The sequence below is a fragment of the Poecilia reticulata genome, chromosome 15, assembly GCF_904066995.2.
Source record: "Poecilia reticulata chromosome 15, P_reticulata-male-v2, whole genome shotgun sequence".
NCBI classification, from domain to species: domain Eukaryota; kingdom Metazoa; phylum Chordata; class Actinopteri; order Cyprinodontiformes; family Poeciliidae; genus Poecilia; species Poecilia reticulata.
The window spans coordinates 2,874,020-2,894,378 of record NC_088844.1 but is presented as its reverse complement, the minus strand read 5'-3'; the positions used below and the strand labels follow the sequence as shown (position 1 = coordinate 2,894,378).

The following is a 20,359-nucleotide window of genomic DNA, read 5'->3' as shown; positions in this document are numbered from 1 at the left end:
ATTTTCAGTTGATGAAGTTCGCTTTCACACTACACTGAGTCAAACCAACCAAACCCTTTGATAGACCTGTGTAACATCCCCTCTGTTCTTAATGTAAACAGCTAATCACTCTCACAGCAACAGGATTTGAAAATAATTTTGATTAATGCATTCTAAATTTTTGGATGGGAAATCAGCCACAACATTTTAATGAGTACCTTTTAGTATTTTTCCCTTCCAGGAATCCTGGGCTCCACTCCAGAGAATGTAATAAAATCTTTTATCACTCTTAGCCATCTCTGTTTTAAGGTGACACCTCTTCCTGCTGGCAAACGTTTTTCCCTTTAAGAAACAAACTGCTTCCTCACTCCTTGATGTAACGTCTAACCAGGAAGTGAAACAAAACAAAACAAAAGAAACTAAGAACATCAGGTGAATTAGGTCTTGGGAAAGATTAGTCCAACATCTACGATATTTGTGGAATCTGCACCTTGTTTGGATACTGGCAGAAAAGCCCAGAGTACTTTCAAATAGAGACTCCCTGTGCTTACATCAAAGAGGGGATTAGCCATTTGTTATGCTTGCTGAAAACCATCCGTTGATAATTTCAGGAATGCACTTTTTCTGGGGGAAATTTGTATACTTCAATGTATTTCACTTCCCAAAGAATAGGGGAAAGCCCCGAGCTCCGCCATGTGGGCTTAAGCTAGTCTTCCTTTTGGGATTCATGATCTCAGAAGTGGTGGTGTTCAATTTTATGGTTGGAGAAGTTGTCCTGAGGACACGGCCACGGATCTGGTATGAAGCTGTGAGCTGGCTGGTTTCCTTGCCATGGTCTTGGTAGTCACTGGGTTAGGTAGGTCTTCCTCTTTAGTTTTCTTAACCATATTTGCACAGAGGTCAGCTTTGTTAGTCATGACTCTATTAGATTACAATTGGATTGTTCTGAAGAAAACACGATGGAGAATTGTTGAGAAAAAGTTGTTTTGATAATCTCAATTCAATGTTTTTACGTTTCCTGTTTTTCAGGCAAGCAAAGTTTTCAAAGGAACCACCACATTAAAGTTCCTACCACTAAGAAGTCCACGTTTGAAAAATGTTTAGAAATTCCTAAGTTATGAAAAAAATATTAAACAACACAGTGAGGTTAGGGCAAAAAGTATAAATCCTGTCCTGACCAAATTTCACACCCTTCATCCCGATTCCCAGGATCTACAGGGAACATCAACGCTGGATTCAAAAAACATTATTTCCAAAATGTGAGAGGATCTGATCTTCCAACAATTGAACTTCATTTCCTCTCATTTAGACACACATAGCATATATTTTGAACCACAACATACCAGGCAAGATAAGGAACAGTGTGACAGCAGCTTAAACGTCAAACCCATGTCTCCTTAAACAAGATCGTGTGTCACCATAAAAGTAAACCCCACTTCCCTGGAGGAAAAGCTTCTTCAGTGAGAGAAACTAAGGCTAAAAGTGTGTTTGAAAGTATCTGCAATGTTTGTGAGTAAACTCTGTTTAAACCAGCAAACTTCATGTTTCCAGGGTAACAGTCTGTCATAAGTGCCAGGCGTAAGATGGATGGGTAACCTGGGCGACGACAGTCACATTCAACACTAACGTTTCTGAGTCACGCTCCAGCATTCAGAACTACAGTCTTGTTTTCACTTTTTTTTAACAGTTTTTGCATCTGAAGATTCCTGAAAAATGTAAAAAAAAAAAAAAAGTAAAACATGACAACAATAACATGCTCGTATTTCAGGTGTCATGATCCTCATGTAACTGCAGCAGAAGTCAAGTTTCTGCTTTGTGAAGGCCTTTCCTTCTGTTCTTGTAATCTTTGCACAGAGACAGAGAATGTGATATTTATGAAGGAATGAAACAACAAACTGTATGAAAAATTGCAAATTACATTAGAAAATGTGACTTATAGATGTTCTGTTTGGAATGTGGTTCTCTCCCATTTTGTAAATTCCACCTCCACTCTTAATGAGAAACTCCATATTTTCGATTGCATTGCTTCTGCTGTCTTTTATTCCTGGTTAAATACACTTTTTCACAATTGCTGTTAAATTTCATATTTTAATAAATTTTGCTCACATAATAAAATACTAAGTAATATTTAATGACAGTCACTGGCTTTGTGAAACAAGCTGTCTCTAGCTGCTAAAAAAAGAATGTTTTTATCCACAGTGACACTTTCAGCTTTAGCCCTTCTCCCTTAAGGTCCAAGGTGTTGTGCATTCAGACACAAACACACACATTGGTTGTCCATCCATCCATCAATTTTTTAACTTAGGGTTAACTTCAGCTTCTAAAATTATCTGACGGGACGCTGGAAAAGACTATGGCTGTGTACAAGTTGTGCTAAAAGGAGTTAACCTATCAGCAAAGCTAACAAGCGTCCACAGTCCATATTACTAGAGAAGTTCCACGAATGATCAGGAGCAGAATAACACATCGCTCCAGTCTGATGGCTCAAAAACCTAAATAACAAATTAAAAACAATAAATATTTTTGTTGTTGAGAACATATGTCTATCAATTCAGTAATAACTTGCCAGTAAGAAGTATTTTTGAAATGCAATGTTGCTTTTTTTATCTGTAGTTTTCAATGCAAATGAGATTAATTGTGAGTGATTAATTACAGAGCCTGTAATTTACTCAATTAAAAGTTTGTATGGAGTCCCACCAATAGTGAGAATATAAAAAACAATTTCAATGCCTTTTTATGTCAATGAATGGTTTTTGAATAAAAAGTGACTATTTTGATTAATTAATTATAGACGCTGCAATTAACTTGATTAAAGTACTAAACAGTCCCACCACTACTGTATAGTTGCTTCATGGCCTGTAGTGCGCCGCCTTGTGCATCATGTGTGATGTGATGTACAAGAAACAGCATGAACTAAAGAACAGTCAAATCAATCATTGCACATTTGCATTTCTGTTTCTCTTTGTTACCAAGGTTTTATTTGGTTCTTATATCTTTATTAGTATATAAACCAGTGGTTCTTAACCTGGGTTCGGTGACGCCCCGCTTTGCTGTCACTTGCTACAGAGGATCACGTTACATTGCTTAGCCAATCAGAGGATCATGTTACATTGCTTAGCCAATCAGAGGATCATGTTACATTGCTTAGCCAATCAGAGGATCACGTTACATTGCTTAGCCAATCAGAGGATCACGTTACATTGCTTAGCCAATCAGAGGATCATGTTACATTGCTTAGCCAATCAGAGGATCACGTTACATTGCTTAGCCAATCAGAGGATCATGTTACATTGCTTAGCCAATCAGAGGATCATGTTACATTGCTTAGCCAATCAGAGGATCACGTTACATTGCTTAGCCAATCAGAGGATCACGTTACATTGCTTAGCCAATCAGAGGATCATGTTACATTGCTTAGCCAATCAGAGGATCACGTTACATTGCTTAGCCAATCAGAGGATCACGTTACATTGCTTAGCCAATCAGAGGATCACGTTACATTGCTTAGCCAATCAGAGGATCATGTTACATTGCTTAGCCAATCAGAGCTGCGGAGGAGACCTGATTGAAGGAGTTACACTTTCAGCATGGATTTGAACTTTTGTCTTTAATTACTTCAGCAAAGCTCACAGTTTTTACCAAATCCTGTAGCTTTCGTGTACTTCTAAATCTGCTTCTTAGTCGCATCTTTTCGGGGTTGGTACTGCCTCTAGTGGCGTGGAGGTGGTAACACAACTAATATAATTACATTACTAAATCATAATACCGCAAAGTCTTTATTATTTATTATTAATTTTTCATTCTCTTAAGAATGTAGAGCTAATTAAATGATCTAAACAAAACCTTAAAGTGGTTCCAGTTTCTCTCGATGGCCAACCTGTTGAAACTGTGGCACATTTTAAATACCTTGGGTCGTTCCTGGACAGTCAGCTCAACTTTGCTGAAAACACTGACTATATTTTGAAGAACTGATCTCAGAGACTCTACCTTTTAAGAAGACTTGGTGATCTTAGGGTGACCCAACTAGACTCTAGTTGGGTCACCCCTATGTCTTGAATTTGGGGGGGTGGGAGAATCATATTTTATTTATCACTACAGAAGGGTTCAGTGAATGCACATATGAAACTGGTGGGTTTGGTACCTCAAAAAAGGTTAAGAACCACTGGTTTAAAGTAAAGTGTAAATTCTTATATATACTGCTCAAAAAAATAAAGGGAACACTTAAACAACACAATATAACTCCAAGTAAATCAAACTTCTGTGAAATCAAACTGTCCACTTAGGAAGCAACACTGATTGACCCGAGGAGGGTCCCTGTTGTCAATCAGTGTTGCTTCCTAAGTGGACAGTTTGATTTCACAGAAGTTTGATTTACTTGGAGTTATATTGTGTTGTTTAAGTGTCCCTTTATTTTTTTGAGCAGTGTATATTTCTGAAAATATGAAAAAGACCTTGTGCAAGAGCCGATGCCCAAACTGAAGAACAACTGAGAGTCCTTGGTAGTTAATGAGTAATAAACAGCATAAGTCTTGAAGAGTTTTAGTCAGGGCTCATTATGTCATCTGAACACGGAAAACAGAGAAATGACTCCGTACGCCGGCTCCTTTCAGACATCTCTAATGAGAAAAAGTTTTCAAAAATATATGAGCAAATGCTCAGTGAGCTTTTCCAGCCACAATCTCAACCAAATGCCGTTCTTCCCAGGGAACTCGGAATGTTATGAGAAAACCATCGGAGCCTTACGGAAAATCTCTCAGAAACCCCCAGAACCAGTCGAGTCTGCTTAGTTTTTTGGGGGTTTTTTTACACTCATAAAAGTCATCTAAAAAGGTGTGAGGCAAATTCAGCCTTGAGCCTGAAGTCGGTCATCCTGCTGCTGTGATGTGTGGCTCAGACCCTCCTGAAACATGGCCTGTTCCTCGGCGGGTCGACTGTACGGTGGAACATTTCAGCAGTCAATTTCATTTCCTGCATTTTCTCAGATCACAGTAGACAGGATCGGACGGAGGTGGGCCACTTTCCACAGCGCCGAGGAGACCTCACACACTTCAAAGCCAAAGGCAAAATGAGACCAAAACACGCCTGTGTACGGCCTCCTCCACCCTCCTCCACCCTCCTCCACCCTCTTCCGCCCACACACACATGTAACACACGCCTCACACACACAGGAACTCTTCTGTGTCTTGATAGCAAATATTTCACGGCTCATTTGTCTGAGTGTCTGAACAACAGAAAACGGGAGAGACGGAGAGATAAAAACTAATGATAGAGACACGAAGAGAGGGGATGAATAATAGAAAGAAAAGACAAGAGAGAAAGAGAGCGAATAATAAAAAAGAGAAGATGAGACGGTGGAGGAAAAATGGGGTGTTGGAGTAATGATGCAGGAATAACAGCCTCCTCTTTGTCTCCTTCTGTCTCTTCAGTCTCAGTCCATCTCTGCTGGCCGCTCGTCTTTCAACTCATTTCATCATCAGCCAGGAAGCAGAGACATGGACTAGTCAAAACTCACTCAGAGACGTTTTTCGTTTTTTTGTTGTTTTTTTTTTTTTTGCTTGAACCAAACAGTACAGAGGACAACTGTGGTTCACATCAATGGGTCGGTTATGGAGAACTCCTGCTGCATGGAATCACCAAGAGGATCACAAAACCAGAGCACTGTGAAAAGTACGAGAAGATGCTGGTATTATATTGTATTTGTTGTTATTATTGTCATTATTATGTGATGAAGTTGTGATAACCACCTGAGCTCTTTGCCTCAGATTTTAACAGCTCACAATAGAACAGAAACAAACTTTTGCATAAGAACCACCTTCATGCTGTTGCTCCAGCAGCAGCGTTTGGTTTTCAAGATCAGATTCTAGTAAAATCTTGGGGCGATATTAACCATTCCAGTTTTTGTGTTTCCATAAATAGAGTAAAGATTTCATAAATTACAAACTAAAGAAATTGTAATAAGTGTGAAACCTCAGCAGTCGGTCTGCTCAAATCCCACCCTGGCCTGTCCCTTCACTGCCCCGTCCAGTGGATTCCTCCAGTCCAGTTTCCTTCTGGCCAATCAGCAAACAGAAGGAGAAGTTGTGAATGATAATGCTGATATTCTGTGCTGTTTTATAATTGTAGTTTGCTTGTAGTTTCAGCAACAGCAACATTTTCAAAGTCGTTCAGTCCGTGTTGATCGCTCTTCCAAATATTGAGTTAACATTAACAAGTACCTCATTAGCTCAGCATTTCTGTCTTTGCAGTGAAGGATGGTTGTTTACAGTGCAGAAAGTTTTTGGAAGGCCAAATGTTGGTGGTGGCCTGATTAAGTCCAAAAATATTCTTTCCCGTAATTTGATAGAGGGCACAGATCCGCCGCTCCTCCTCATCATGGACCCGGTAACTGAGTCATTATTAGACTGAGGGCAGCCAGACTAGCTCATTCTGCTAAATTATTATATTTAGCTAAACATTATTGCTGAGGGGCACAAGCCGGCCTTCTGACATACAGATTTAAAAATATATAAATTGAAGAAAAAAAAGAAAAAAAAACTCAAAAAGGGCACTGGGGGCATGAAGGATAAAAGCGGCAGGTGCAAATATGGACGATTCCGTATTTTAAGGACGGGTGGCAACCAGCTGCATGTCAAACTTCAAGGACACTGTAACTCACGGTCATATTAGCAGGACTGACTTCACTTTGATGAGAAATATCAGGTTATTTGGTAATAAATGTCCTGCAATTAATTTTTTTTTTTTTTTACAAATTTTTATCCTTATAATTCCTGTAAAGCACGTTGTATTGCCTTGTTCCTGAAAATGTGCTATATTAATAAAATTGCCTTACCCAAAAAGCTTATAAAAAGACTGACAGTTTATTTCACCAAGGCCCACTGATTTTTAAAGACGCAAAGAGAAAAGACTATGCGAATGAAGACACACACTATACACCAATATCTACAGCCAATCATAAAATAAACTGAACTAAAGGGACACAAGTTGAACACAAACAGATGTGTAAGAAACATTACAGAAATGCAAAAATGACAATTACTGACCAAAACTGGAATGTGAATATTTCAAAGAGACCATAAATACACAACCAGTCATAAAATATCTACAACAAAACAATGAAGAGAGTCACAAGGTGATCACACAGAGAGACGCCAATCAGAGGAGAAACAGGAAATGACAACAAATTTATAGTTTAAACAACAAAGTGGCCAAAGAAGTGCAGGTTAAAGCATCACTGAACACGACCCAAAGCTACCAAAGGGAGACTTTATTCTGGCTGTAAAGAGACGTAAAATGATTTTAAGAAATATTATACAAAACAAATGACAATGAATGAATACAGTTACAATATGAAATGTTAGAAGGAAAAACATAAAATGTCCAGAATAACTGACAACAAAAGCTACATGAAGGCTAAACCAGATGCAGAAAAAAGACCCAGAATAAAAAATCACACAAATTACAAAACAGGACTGGGAAAACAAATAAATACACCCTACAATCAAACTGGCCACTTTATTGGGTACACCTTGTTAGTTCTAGGGAGGACTTTGTTTTTCCTGTAGATCTTCCTTCATTCTTTATGTCATATTCTTCAAGGTTTTAAATCTGTCAGGAACATTCCTCAGAGATTTCACTCCATAATGACATGATAACTGCCTTGCTGCTGAAATGTGCTATACAAATAAAATTTGATTGATTGATTGATTGATTGATTGATAACATGACATTTGCAGTCATGATCTAAGTTTCCCATTTCACCACATTTTCACATTGACTGAGATCTGGTGGCTCAGGAGGCCATTGGAGTAACAGGTGATCCAACTTAAAAATATGTTTTACAAGTAGTCTAATTACATTTTCCAAGTAAATATATTAAGTTGTCATGTTAAACAAATGGAAATAAAGTTTGATAAATTTCATTTGATTACATGTAACTAATTAACTTTGTTTTTAAGTTAGAGGTACATTCTCTTTTTTCAGTGTAGGCATTTATAGTATCGTTTATCACTTATTGTGTAAATTTCTTATTACAATAAGCCTTTAGATTTATTGTTGAAACAATTAAGAAACAACTGACAAATAATTGTTGAGATTATTATTTTTATTATTTTCTCTTCTGTTTGTTCAATCAGAGTATCAATAAATAGGAAATATGAATTAATCTAGTTACTATGTGCAGCTTAGTGATGCAAATTCTATCTTTATGTGACTGGTGTCCTAAAGAAGTGCACAGTCACACACAGACAAGTTATAGATCATTCTAATCAGCACTTTAATTTTACAACAATATAACACAAAATATTGTGTTAAAACAATTAAGCGGCCAGTGAGTATATTCATAAAGAAATTGACAAGTTTTTAATCCAATATCAACTAAAACATTGAAGTGGAAGAATGAAAAACCAGAAAGAAAATGACAGGTGGATAAAACCTGTGGTTAAATTAAAGTAACTTAAGGAGGTAAATGGCTGCAAAAAGGATACAAAACAGGCAGAAATAGACAAAAATAACAAATAAAATACAAAAACCAAAATCCAGGCAGAAAGACGTCAAACCACCACGAAATGGCATCAAAGACGCAGATAAAATGAAACAAAAGAGATGCCAAACAGCTGCACAGAAATAATACTTTTCAAACATATCAAAGAGACACAATATAGCTGTGAAGCGAGGCAAATCAAATTCACTGAGACGCAAAGCAGCGGCAACACAACCACTTCAAAGAGACACTAAACTTGTTTCGTTTGCGTGTGGTGATACTGCTCACATCTGATGCTCCTCATCTGCTGTCAGAAATGACTCCACATTTCCACTCCCACCATCTATTTATGACAGATTAAAGCAGCACATCCAGGTACGCGCCCCTCACGTCCCGCCTAATTTAAAACCAACCGGTCGGTGTGTTTCAAACGGCCGTCTCAAGGGAAGTCCTTAGGCTGCGCGTAACTTTATTCCAACTTTAATGCTGCCCCTAATTAACACCCCACAGGCACCAGCAGCCTCCCTTTATTAGATCACTCTGATTGAAACGGACACCAAATGTCTGTGTTTTATAATTCTGCTCTCTCTGGTTTCGAATTATTAAATGACAAAAAAAAGCTGATATAAAAGAGGAAGAATATAGGATGTAAGAGAGGAAATGAGTGTCTGAGGAGCGAATTGCTTTGATAGGGAAGTAACATCTCCAAACCAAGACTCCTTTTTTCTCAGCGTCTCAGTGAGACCCTCCTAACTTTCCTGGTCCTCCGTCTTCCCCTCCTCCTCCTCCTCCTCCATCTCTTTCTCCTCCCCTTCCTCTTCCTCGCCTCTGCTGCCTCATTACGTGGTGCTTTAATTAGCCCGGGTTATACACCAAACTGGACTTCAGAAAGATGGCGAGGCGGGGGAAGATAGAGTGATGGAGACAGAGGAGGGTTTTTGAAGTCGACGGTGTACTTTGTGGGTTAATTACGTTAGTTTTTTTCCTCGACTTCTTGATCAGGCTGCAGGAAACAAGATGCCGATGAGACCAAATCAGCAACAACCGCTTTCAAAATGAAAACTTAATGTGTTTTTCAGCCACATGGAATCCTTTTATAGCACAATCAAATAACCTAAAGTTTTCTGAAATTAATATATATATATATATATATATATATATATATATATATATATATATATATATATATATAAATAAATGAATTAAAAGAATTAAAAGAAATTTGATTGTAATTTAACGTCTAAAAATTGGTCCTGTCGCTAGTCTGAAGGAGCGAAAGGGGAGGAGTGTAAAGACCTTGAGCCAAAAAAAGAAACTTGTGGCTTTAGACATGTCTCATGTCTAAAGCCACATGAGATATGGCTTTAGACCCAATCAACAAAATGAAGTGGTTGATACAAACCCATAAAAGGAAAAGATTTCAATATGGAAATAGAATGAGGAACTCCATCTTAAACAAACCTGCTATTCCTCTACATCGTCATGTGAAGTTTATCGTCTGGTGAGGAAATCTTCTTTTTGAGGTGCTCAGGGTCAGACCCACTGAGAGGAGCAGAACGTCGAGGTTGACCTCTGAACTGACACTGGATAGGTGATGATGTATGTTTTTGTTGCTTGAATTAGTAAGAAATGTCGGTAACACTTTATTTGAAGGGGGTGAATAAGACTGACATGACACTGTCATAAACATGACATAACACCTGTCATGAACATGAATAAGTCTTCATGAATATTTATGACTGTTGTCATAAAGCGTCATTCGGTAAAATATGACACTTAATTCAAAGCTGACATTATTCAAAATGTCTTTGTTATGACAACTTGACATTAACCAAGAAATCATTACTGTTTAAACTTTACCTTTAATAACATAAAGTTACCTAATTTTTAAAGTGCAATCAGTAATACTTTTATAACAAATTTATGTCAGTAATGATTTCTTGGTTAATGTCAAGTTGTCATGTTTATGACAGTGTCATGTCAGTCTTATTCACCCCCTTCAAATAAAGTGTTACCCACATTTCTTATATTTTGATGTTTTGGATTAAACTGAAAAAAACCCAATTCATAACGGATCTTGGCTTGTTGATCAAATAAATAATCATATATTTGAATTTTTTTTTTTTTTTTTACAGAATTCTGACACCTTAGAGAAACACGTTCTGTTTCTAATAAAACACATATAGTTGTATCTGGTGGTGGTGACTTTGGTCTGAAAATATTTGTTTGAGCCTTCAGGAACCATATGGCTCCAGCTCCATTGTGTGTGTTGTTGTTGCTCCCACACAGCCAGGATAGCAGCCAGACTGCAAAGCTGTGTTTGATGCCAGCTACTTTTTTAATGGTGCACGCTCATATGAACTGCTATTATATAGGGAAACATGTTGGTGAAACCCTTAGTGGTAAAACTGAAGGAAACTGGAGTGGTAGAGATGTTTTATCACTGATTTAGGGACAGTTTGGGTCAACTTAGTTCTTATGATCTGAAGTGGGGTTCTTGTGGGAAGTTATGAGCAGTCTGTATTTTACCTGTAGTAGGTAAGTCTCTTGGTAATGTCACTTTAATGAAACAGAGATTAGCTTTCCAAGCCTTTTGTGAAACCTGAGAGTCTCAAAAACATTTTCCAAAGTAGATTTAAAAAAAGAAAAAGGTACTTTGTAGAACTTCTCTATGGGTTGGATAGACAGAGAAGATCAGGAATAGTGAGTTAAAGACCAGCTTTCCCCACTTCCACTGCTGCTTTCTGTCTAGAAACCTGTAACTCGGGTGTACATTTCTAGCTTTCACCTACTAATTTTCTCCGGTTTCTCCAACTCTTTATTAAATCACATGATAATCCTTATAATAGTGTCGCTCTCACGAGACTATGAAGCAACCAATCACTGCCCAGTTTCCAAGGTCACGTGTAGTATTGCAGCCTATCGGCTGGCTATATTAATTGGCGCAGGAAGTTTGAACACTAGATGCGTTGAGGGGAGCAGAGCTACAGGTTTGTCAAGCGTCGTTCTTTATATACTTCACCTTATTTTATTTTATACAAAAATCGTCTAACTATAATGACACTATAGGAGCCGACTACCACCAGACCAGCCAGGAGAGATGTCGGTTATATGTAGAACAACCGGCGGATCTGGTGAGTGTTGTTTTAACGTAGCGATTAACAATATGCTTATTGTTTGTTTGTTATAAGTTTATTGGTCCTGTTTATTTATACAGGCCAGAAGATGGCGAGCTAAATGTCCAGGCCTAGAGCCATAAGAAGAGATTACACTTACGTGTGTGAAGATTTCCGCTCTCCTGCCAGGATGGTAGGAGGCTCCTTGTAGCCTGAGAACATTTTCTGTCTCATCCTGACTCCTGATTTCCTATCTTGGGCCTATACCACATCAAGCACCTTACCCAAAGCCAGCTTGCCTTGCGATGTGTTTACCCCAGCTTGGGGTCAAAGGACTGAAGGGTGTGGGTTTAGTCAACGGTGGGATTAATTTACTTTGGTTTTGTTATGTTGTTTTTCTTTTCTAGTATTGGCATATTTGTTTTTTTTGTATGGCCTTTTAGATGTCTGTTTTTCTTGTTGAATTTGTATGTAATGTTGTCTTTCACCGTGAATATAACTCACTGGCACACTGCAAATCTTCAGACTCCGTGTCTCTTTCATGAGCCGAATGCTAGTCTTCTGAGAAACCAGCCCAATTGATCCATTTATTTAAATTGCAGTATATTACATTCTTTAAATATACTACAAACCACCGTGTGAAGCAATGGGATTTTTTTGTATTTTATCTGTATTTAAAATACTTGAAAAATGATTAAAACACGTTTGCTCAAAAATATACGTTTTGACTCAATTTCAAAATCTTGTTTGAGCAATGACTATCAGTCAAATAAACAACATACCAAGATTCCTTAAGAGCCTGGTGGTTCTAATCAGCATCATACCTACAGTAACAATAATAGCAGGTGTGATGCTCACATGCATAATCTGTAAGTAATTTGATATTTGAATGACAGCAAAAAGTTAAGGGGTTAAAAGGGCCCATTAAATCACTGGTGGACTTATTTAAAGTTTTAATGTACAATCATGTGAAAGATGTTTCCCTTCTTGGGCTTTTAATCATCTTGTCTTTCCTATATTGTGTCTTTATTTCCAGCAATAAATAAAAAGCTTTTTTTTGTTTCTAAGCAATATTATTGAAAATAAATTGGTAGGAAACACAGACCCTCTTAAGTCTCATCAAATCTGTGACAGCAGGATGAAAACGAGGCGGCCATACTGACATTAATATTGCATCCCTTTCAAGAGTGTTTGCCATGTTGTTTCATGAAGACGACCCACATTCCAGCCAAACAGCCTAATCCTATGAATAAACATTGTTCAAATTAGACGAGATGTGCACCAACTCCTCTCTCTCACACACACGCACACACACACACACACACACAGCCATTCACACTCCACATTGTCCATGGTGTTTGGAGAAAAAGACCTCATCACTGAGGCTTCAGTGCAGGATTCATCTCTCACAATTACGGCAGTATTTCATATTACCGTCTGCAGACTGTATTACTCACGCTGGATTAAAGAAAGAGGCAATTGTGTTGTGCTTTAATGGAGAGGCTGAGTATCACCTTTCCCTCTCTAAATAAATGAAAGCTGCAAAATGAGCCGGTGGGCACGCTGCACACCCTCCATGTTACAATCAATATTAAAGGCTTTCATATGGCCGACTGCAGAAATATGAAACAGAGTAAAAAAAATAAAAATAAATTGGATTTAAGATGTAGATTAAAAACCAGCTGAGTGGCAGCTTTGATGAGACGTATCGTCAGGGAACGTCCTCAAGCGCTCAGATCGCAGACCTCAGCAAACTGTACATGCGCGCGCAGCCGTTCATTTGAGAGCAAGTGTGACCGTGTGATTGCAGGAAGGCAGGAATCTGCAGCCAGGGGCCCAGATGGAGACAAATGGATGATCTTTCAAGACAACAGCCCTCCAATTAACACAGACACACTCACAAATCACACCAGCCTCGTTCAGACCGACTCCTCACACACACACACACACATCCCGCTCCACTTCTCACGATTCCTTACAAACATTCGCCGACTGCAGTTTTTTGTTTTTTTTAAGGATGCTACTGGCCTTTTTATGACAGTGTATGGGGCCTCTGTAGTTACAAAAAGAAGAGTGTTGAAATTCTGCCAAAGAACTCAGAAATGTTTAGATTCTCAGATTTTCTAGAAAAAAAAACAAGGACATTTCTGAGTTTGACAAGTCAAAAATATACTAGAATTATTTTATTTTACATTTTGAGAGTTTTTTTTTTTTTTACTTTTGAAACTGTTTTTTAAAAAAAAAAAAAATCCTGCCTTTTTGACAGAACTCGGGCAGGAAGAGAGGAAGGCCGTGTGGTGAAGGTGGAGGATGGCAGTGGAAGTCGGGACAGCTGCGTCGGTAGCGCTCTCACCACTGCGTCACGCGACGCCTCGGCTGTCTGGACAGTTTTGCCACATTTTCTAAGGTTGGGTTTCAGTCAGCAAGAGATTAAAGATGGAGCTTTTGGCTTGTGCTAAATGATGCTCAACACATTTTTAAAATAATTTTTTGCAGACTTCTCCTGCACCAGTGGGTGTCTGTGAAGATTAGCATCCATTATCACAGATAGCTCTGCTCCATTTGAGTCCATGTTAGATTATGATGATAAATGCTGAGCTGTGACTTCACCAGCGAGTGAATTATTCTAACTCCAGACGTTTCCTGACCTGTATCTCTGATTCTTAGGTTAGAGTTTGCTCTCTTCTCAGTAGAGGATCTTTGAGTGTCTCTCCCTGTCTCATTGTCTGGCCTATGCAGTGTGAGCCGCTGATGAGCTCCATTGTACCATCCAGCTGGTCGGAGCATTTGGGCTTCCACTGCTCCATTTGGCAGCAGCTTTGTCATTGTTGACTTTTCTTGAAAATAACCAATAATTTACATTTGATAGCTTTCATTTGATGGCTCTAATGTCAGTAGTAGCTTGTATCTCATGCTTCACACATAGATGTAACAAATATCGGTTGATTGGGGTTTAGCCCGATGACCCCTGGTGACCCCACTAGGGAGAAGCATGTATGATGATAGATGGTTGGGATTTAAGTGATGGAAGTGGATGAAATCATGAACAGCTTCAATAACTGTGCTCTGTATTTTACTATTAAAAGTTAATAAAATGGTTACATTTTTTAAAAGATATGGAAACATTTGAACTATACTTGAAAAAGCAAACTCAGAACAGAAGCATTCTGTTGTGAAATAATGCAGAATATACCCAAACTAAAAAAAAATTAAAACTGTAGAGAACTTTTCTAAATATTCATATGGGATGCTATGCTAGCTGATTTCCAAAATCACACAATATATTTCCACAATACTTTAAACTAAATCAATTAATTTAAAACGTGTTTACCCCAAAAAGCCCCCAACTTCTCAAGCTACTTATCAGAAAAAGTTAGATTCACTTATTTTATTCAATTAATTTTAAAATCGTTACTTTGTAATGCACTCCAAAGTTCACTAGATTTAATATAATTAAGTGTTAACCTTGACCAAAGCCAGCTGAGATTCACCTGCACAAACTAATCAAGTTTTCTTTTTAATATCTGTTTGATTTCATCAGTATAAATTGTGAGTTAACAATCTGAGGAAATAATAACATGTCAATACTTAAAGGCAATTTAGAACCTGCTCTAAGGCCCAAAATGTCAAACACCAGAGAATGAGACAGACAGACAGAGAGGGAGGGAGAATGGAAGAGAAGAGTAATGCAGAGGGTGAATTATGTCTTTAAATAGTAAATATTAATTCATTTCTAATAGTTACAGAATGCAGTGGGTGGGGGCTCATCTGAGATGCAATCAGCTGCCCTGAGTACATCTGAGATTCATAGTTCTCATAAAAAAACCTTCAAGTGTTTAACTTGAGAAAGTTCAGCAAGAGATGAATAAATACTTTTGCGAGGCACTGCGCATTTTCTATAGGTATTTGTGTTCTGATTCAGGGTCAGGACTGAGATGGTTTTCAGGAATCCATTGAGTTTTCCTCCAGGGAACTTAAAAATACCAACTTTTGAGGCTTCAAATAGATCATTCCAGTGGTTTTCTGTCTTTTCCTTAAGAGAAAACAACCACAACAAAATCATAGAGACTTATAGTTCATATGAAACAAACATTATAAACTAGCAAACAGGTACTGATGTACAAATAACCAATTAGATATGAGGGAAAACGGTACAAATTAAAACAGATCCATTTAGGACATTTTAGACAAAATACAAATAATAACCAAGTGATGTCACAACAAAAATGGATTGTTTAGCATATGCGGGTCAGGATACTTTTTTATTTTAATTTTCAGTCATTTTATGATTTTTCAAAAATTCTTTGTTTTAATTCATCTGAATTTTCTAAATATGCAACTGAAGCGGCTCAGTTTTACCTTCTGTGACTTTATTTCATTCTGAAGTGCTTTGTTGTCCTCATGCCCTCGAGCAGAAGCATCATAACCATATGTTTGCATTTTAGCAATAAGCTGCAGGAAAACTTGGCCGAAGCTTGGGATATCGATCTTGTTTCCCATCCTTCTAAAAGGAAAGTGGTTTAGACGACACTGTGAACCCAACGCACCGACTTCATCTGCTGAACGGTGTAATAAATGGAATTCACGGGAGATGGAGACCTGCGTGTATTCAGCACCGTAATGCTCCGCCATATGGAGACTGAGCATCTGTGCCAGCCCTCAGCTCCTCTCTGAGGACCAGGGGTGTTGAGGAGGCTGGGATTGCCTGGACCCCGCTCTGTGTTATGGATTTCCCAGAACCCGCAGTGTGGCCGGGAATAACGATTTCAGTTGGTGACGCCAAAGGAAAATGGGGGCTGCTTGTAGTTACATGGCCCGTCTTTAATTTCCCCCCTCCTCCCTGTTCCCATCGCCTCTGGTTGGCTGAGCGCGCCCGGCCGGACCGCTGTGACCCACAGGGGCTTAGTTTCACTTAATTCCCGCCGCCCTTTCCCCTTCTCTCCCCTCACGTTTCATAAAGTGACTTTTTACTGAACCTGAACTTTCCCCAGTTGCATTCTGGGAGCTCCTGAACACGTAAACATAAGTGCATGCATGTCACGGTACACACACACACCAACAGACATAATACACCAATCAGCCTACAACTATGGATCACACACACACACAGGCACGCGCGCGCACACACACGCACGCAAACACCTACACACACATGCACACGCGCACACACACACACGCACACACACGCGCACACACACACACACACACACGCACACAGGCTGTTAGGATTAGACCACACATGCACACATTCACACGCACTGCAGATATCCACTCATAAACAGATGCTGACTGTAACACACACACCCATTCTGTCTTCTTTCCTCCTCTCCATCACACAGACACACGCACACACACACACAACGAGTTTCTCATTATCATGCATAGTGGTGGTGGTTGCATTGATTTCCACTCTGTCTTAAACTTAGCCCACACAGAACGAGTGTGTGTGCATGGTGTGTGTGTGTGGTCAGCTTGGCAGAGCTTCTCCAGGCTGAGTGAAGATTATGGCTCAGAGATTTTTCACTTCTCTTCTTTTTTCTCCCTCCTTCCTTCGCTGTTCTTCATTTCTCTGTATAACACACTCTCTCTCACACACACACGCACACACACATGTGTACACGCACAAACACACTCCTCACTTCCATCGCTTTCTCTCCTCCTGTCTCTTTATTGCTCTTCACTCCATCAATCTCTGTCTTTCCTCCAAGAAAAAAGAGCAGGGGGAAAAGTGCCGTTGAAGAATTTGTAAGGGACAACTGTAGGGAATAGTAGGAGGAGATGGAAATAAAAAGAGATGAATAGATGCAGAAGAAGAAAACAGATCAGCAAATGAATGAAGGAAGGCAGGAGAATGAAAGAGAGAGAATGCAGGAGGGTAAATAAGGAGCAGACAGGCCTGACAGGCTGAGGGCAAAGGGAGGGATTCAGCAAAGATCTGAGGTTATATCGGCGAATCGGGACGCGGCATCGAAAAATTCCTGCAGAGAAGATTGATGGGTGAGGCGGCCAAACGGCACACCGGGGTCTCATCTAGATGATATCCGACATCCCGTCCCTCGGACACTCAGAGTCGCTCCCCTCCAGTTAGAGAGGACGCTCAACCGAGGTCTCTCAGGCATCACGGCCATATTATGGGATGTCTTAACCGCTGGCATCGCTCCATTCTAATTAACTACCTCACAGCGTATATCTGGCTCCTCAGACATTTGGTTAATGGTTTGCAGCAAGGCATGAGCAATCCAATACTGCAATTAGAGAGGTTTACTAACTTCCTATCATTAGATACCTGCAACATAATTAGTTAAGGCCTACAACCACAATGTTGAGGCCCATTTTTTTCCCAGTCTCACGCATTTAGATAATGAATTTCAGTGTGGAATCACAGCGGATAATCCAATAAATCTCTGTCGGCTGAGCCGAGTCAGCCTAAATGATTTAAGGTACATAATAAGCATTTCTATGGTGACGGTGATGAACATGTTATTTATGGTGTGGAGCATTTTTGCTTATACTTTTACATTATGTGAAACGTAAATCAACTCAGGCTCAGTGACATACAAACTAGAGTTGTACAATAATCATATTGATTCTTCATTGTTGGTTTTGCCTCCAAAACAAACATAAAAATAACATCCATCAGTAAAAACATGACAATCTTTAAGATCATTTTGACATTTTCCATTTTATAATGATGCTCCTATTTTGTAATGTGAAATGTGTTCATTGACATCCCTATAAACACAGACTGTGTAAGAACCTCAGGGCTGGTTCTGCTGGACCTCACTGTTGACCATGACATGTTACTGCATCGACTGGAGAGTTGGGTTAGATCTCCGGCCCAGAACTCAGCTGGTTTCAATCTTACATAAAGAACAGAGATTTCTTTGTTTCATTAGGAAACTTCTCATCAAAGTGGACAGAAGTCGCATGTGGGGTTTCCCAAGGCTCAATCCTGCCCCCCCTCCTATTTATTGATCCCACTGGCTCAGGATATAGCAGGAAATAAGATTAGCTGCCATAACTATGCAGATGATACATAGCTCTACATTACGATGTCACCAGATGTACCGTCCAATCACTGATTTAATGCTTAGAGCATATCAATGTGTGAATGTGCCAGAACCTTCTCCAGCTGAACAGAAACAAAACTGACATTATTATCTGTGGACCTAAAGAAGAACCATCTAGTTATGGATGTAGAATTATAGATCTAGAGTCAATGCACAGCTTCAGTTATTACAACTGGAAACTAGAGATCAGGTTGAACTCTGACCTGAACCTTCAGAGCCACATTAAGACAGTCACAAAGTCGGCCTTCTATCACCTGATGAACATTTTCAGGATTAGAGGACTGATGTCTCAATGAGATCTAGAGAAACTCATCCATGTGTTTATCTTTAGTTGCATTGATTAGTGCAACAGCATCTTCACAGGTTTGGATAAAAAAATCAATCCTCCAGTTGCAGCTGATCCAGAACACTGCTGCTGGAGTTCTGACTAAAACACCAGCAGCAAAGAGAGAGAATAGACTTTAAAATATTGATGTTAGTTTATAAACCACGGACAGTTTAACATAAAGCCCCAGACGGAAATTCAACCTGTAAGACTCTTCCGCCATCATCTATCACCACGCCTTCACCCCAGCCAATCAGGACGCACCACCTCTCCACCTCGATCCAATCACCTGGCAAGAGCTCCTCCAAAAGACGAAACAACTACAGATCCACCCGCTTCAGTTGTGCTTCAACGTTATGGGTGCTTTTCCTCTACCTCCGTGACATCCAGCTGCCTCCTCTCAGTCAACGGTTCCGCTCCTTCGGCCCGGTCCGACTCGCAAAGCTCCCTCTGATCATCCTTTTCCCCTTTTCTTGGCTCAGTTGTCCCTCGACCGCTCGCTGAGCTCCCGTCGACTCTCAGCTGTCCCCATCCTGGCTCCCTTAGGCCTTCATCAGCAACGCTCCGGCCTCTCTTCGATCCGCGATCCCTTTCTTCCCACCTCTGACCCTCATCATCCCTCCCCTGTTGATCTCGTCGCGGACTCCTCCGCCCTGCTCATCTTTTCCAGTTTTCCAGCTCACCTCCAGGAGAACGCCGCCATCAGTCCGCCAGGGTCGCTCACTTCCGTGTGTCTCAGCCGCAGCTGGCTCTCCAGCCTCATCAACCGGCAACCTGGCTTCGCCCACAGGGGGTGTCGTCTAGCTCCATCGATTCTTCTCCCCACCCCCACCCGCTTAAGTCATCTCGAGCAAGAGCCATCAGCCAGCTCACTGAACTATCCGTCCCATCATGACTCGCTTCGGCCTTCATCAGCGACGCTCCGGTGTTATGCCCAGAAAAGCCCGCCTGCCCAAATTTGCATCCCCTGTCGCGGGAGCGCGCATCGCTCTAAGCTCTCGCATATTGACGAGGAAACGGATAAAAATATGACCGAAGAGGAAATTTTAAAGATATTTGTAACATTATCACGTTTCCTAACCATGTAATCCCTAATACGGTGGGTTTTATTTCGCAAATTATTTGAAATAAATACGGTTTTTACACTTTTATTGACACAATGAGTCGAACTTTTTTTCAGTCCGTGTCTGTTGTAAACGTTCTCCGCAAATGGTTTGAAATTCTCTGCTTTGTCTTTTGATATCATAATAGCTCAAAAGCATTACAACAGAGACCCATTATGTAGAACATTTTATATCATGCTTCACTTCTAGTCTGTTAATGTAGGAGGAAATGCAACTTAATTTATGAGCCTGAAAATATTTGCATCCGTCTTGTTGATATGAAACTT

General features: G+C 39.7%; 1 protein-coding gene and 1 long non-coding RNA gene across 2 annotated transcripts in view; one reads left to right on the top strand and one right to left on the bottom strand.

Annotated features, from left to right (window-relative positions):
• LOC103476583 (uncharacterized) overlaps positions 1 to 20,359 on the bottom strand; it is a 135,506-nt gene that overhangs the window by 69,334 nt on the left and 45,813 nt on the right. The window lies entirely within an intron of this gene.
• Positions 9,717 to 13,746, top strand: LOC145555111 (uncharacterized). Its single transcript, XR_014091198.1, has 3 exons — positions 9,717 to 11,448; positions 11,528 to 11,592; positions 11,676 to 13,746. It is a non-coding gene; the product is annotated as an uncharacterized LOC145555111 (long non-coding RNA).